The sequence below is a fragment of the Notothenia rossii genome (assembly GCF_949606895.1).
Source record: "Notothenia rossii genome assembly, chromosome: 7".
NCBI lineage: Eukaryota > Metazoa > Chordata > Actinopteri > Perciformes > Nototheniidae > Notothenia > Notothenia rossii.
In genome coordinates, this window is record NC_136905.1 from 56,961,154 (window position 1) to 56,964,333 (window position 3,180).

A 3,180-nucleotide genomic window follows, 5' to 3' on the forward strand; every position below is an offset into this window, starting at 1 on the left:
CCGTTGAGAACCAGTGCATTAGACGGATCCTTTCTAGCCATAACCCTGGTCCTGTTGCTGCGGGGGCAGTGGGTCAGTTGCTAGGCCAATTGTTGGAGTTGCTATAGCAACTGCCAGCAACCCCCTGGCGCCGCCCCTGATTGTGTTTCTGTCTTTCTGTTTCTTGTCATCTGTAAACTCCCTCAACGGGGCCGCTCGCTCTCTTTTGTTGATCGCCCTCTCACGGGTGAACAGTTCAATGTCCCGCTTCATTGTAGGAATTCTGCCATGTCTCTACCACTTTAGTTTGACCATCTCTGTTTCTAAGTTATGGAATACTAAATAAAGAATTAGATACCTTACCGTTACCTCGCTCATAAAGAATGATAAGAATAACAATAGTGCTTCTTGAACTGGTTTCATTAATTAGTGTATTTACGTTTCACAGACTGTTAGCTTGTTGTGGTAGGCTGGTAGCCTATTTTATTAAAGTTTGCTGAAGAGCATAATCACTTATTTGTTATGGTTTTCACAGGCTACTATAACGAAAAAACATCAATATTTTGGATCAAATAAAGTAAAGTAAAGTAAAAATAAAGTCTTATCTTAATTGTAATTCAATAATGTATAGTCTTTATATATTAAATAATCATAATAATAATTTAAATGTTTACACTTCTTTATTTTGTATGCTCATACTTTTACAATAGTTTGCCTTAATATGCAATAATATTAATATATATATTAATATTTTATGTAATATTGTTGTGGTGTTTTTACACAGTACAGTAGATCAAAGTATACATTAAGATAAGATGGAACTTTATTAATCCCTGTGGGGAAATTCTATAATACTTTTGAATGCATGACATTTACTTCTAACACGTATTTTTACCTATGGTAAATAATCAGAATACTTCTTCCACCTCTGAGTTTGGACCCCGTCACTGTTTTTAAAACTTTAATTAAATGTTTCATATTTCCAGAGACCCTTTCAGACCGACAATGCTACCCTGCATGTGTTGATCACCTTAAAGGGGACATATCATGCTATATTTGAACAATATATTGTAGGGCCATACCTATATAAAGTATATAAATAGTTTTTTTTTTTAAATACCAAACAGATCCTGCATTTTAGCCATGCCTCATTTCACTCAATTTGTTCTTTCCAGCTCTGTTTTTGCAGGGGGCTGATTCAGTGAGCTGCAGCTGACCACTCCCCCCTGCAGGAGAGGGAAGCGTGCTTTGAGATCAGCTGCTGGGCTGTCAGAAGAGGGGGAGGAAAAGAGATCTCCGTCCTCCGTGTTTTATTCTTATAGAAGTAAGAAGAGAAGTAACGGGGCAGAAACCCTCCTTTTTACGCAGCGGTCCAGACATAGACATCAAACGGCGACACATATTCAGTTGCCAGTTACTTTGGCATTAGCGAGGCCGGATTAACCATATGGGCAACCAGGGCAAGTGCCCAGGGGCCCTTGAGCAAAGAGGGCCCTCAGTGACAAGATGAACAAAAATAATAATAAAAAAAGAAATAATCTTTTTTTTTTTTCTTCTTCTTTTTTTCGGGCACAACCTCACTCATTATAAATTGTTTTAAATGACACTCACTCTCCGCTATAAATAACACAGCTTTTCTATAGGGTCAAATTAATATATTTTCTAAACTGTCTCTGTACTGTAGGTCTCACTATGTATGCACTCAAATGTATTACTACGCGGTGGCGGTATATAGCCGAATCACAGCCCCACCCTCACTCATGTCACATTTTGTCATGTGAGCAGAAAACATTGATGGTGCCGGTAGCCAAACGCCCAGCGGGGCTGCGAAAGAAAGAAAAAGAAAGAAAAAGAAGAGAGAGTGGCGGCTGCATTAAAAAGTGTGCCAACAATAAATAGCTTTTTAAAAAAAGCAAAAAGTGACGAAATAGGCCAGCAACAACCACAAGGAACAGTGGCGGCGGACACGGAGGATGTTGTTGAGCTAGCGAGCAATGTTAGCCTTGAACCTAGCATGCTAACGCAGCAGCGAGTAGAAGGAGGAAAAAGATGAAGATGAGCCTGACGAGGACGTCACAGAGCGGGGTGAAGGTTTGAGTTCATTGGAAGTTCCCTGTGTCTCTCAGGAAACTGCACAATGGGGATTAATTGCTGGAAATGTCCGGGAGGAGACTTTGATGAAAGAGGTTTCATATTTTCATAATCGGGCAACGAAGTATCCAGCATCTCGGAGGGAGACCGATGCTAGCGGCCGGACACGCTCACTGACCAACGATATGCTGATCAGACAGCTTCACAATGGAGAAATCGTTCAATGCGATTTAATTATTTATTCTCCATCTACCGGAGCAATTTATTGTTTTGCCTGCAAACTTTTATCCACTCACAGCCACAGCAATGCATTTGTTCTCTGCTTCAGTGATTGGAAGCATCCCGAGAGGATAACGGAACATGAGACGAGTGGTGAGCACAGAAAATGCATACTTTCACTGGGGGGGGGGGGTGTCGAAGATCTCATGATTTTACCTTAAGGGCTATACTGTATATGAGGCCCTAAAGCAACTGCTCCATTATCTGTATAAAATGCAAACATTGATGCCACCAAATGACACAATACAAATAGCAATTACTTAATTTGAATTCATTTAGATCTTAAATTATTAATGTACACACAAAAATGTTTACAAATATCCAACCTTCAAATTGCTATTTTAAATCATAATTGCTCTGCACACTTGCTAGAGAACATTTTTGATGAAATCTCAGTTATAGGGCTGCGAGATTATGGCCAAAAGTATGCTGTACATTTCACTGTAAACGATTTAATCATCACCAAAAGTCGATGTTATTATGACCCACATGCATTTAGCTTGGTTTAGGAAACGGGCTCCGTGTTAGAGGACGGGTCGCGTGGTTTCGCGGAGTCCGGGCAACTCCTGATCGGAGCAGAGACACACGTTCACGAAGCCAAAAAACCATATCCGGTCACAGAGATCTGCTATTTGAAAGTAAAGTCAACACATATCGACACTAAATATAGTCTATATTAAGAACGAAAAAAGTTTTAACATATCGTTTTTTGTATATGAGAAATTTGCGAGGGTGATGATGTCAGAGCATCGTCCTATGTGCCGGGGCTTAGCCCCGGACAACCCTGGCCCAATTTAACCCCTGCCTATATGCATAATTACAATATAGTGA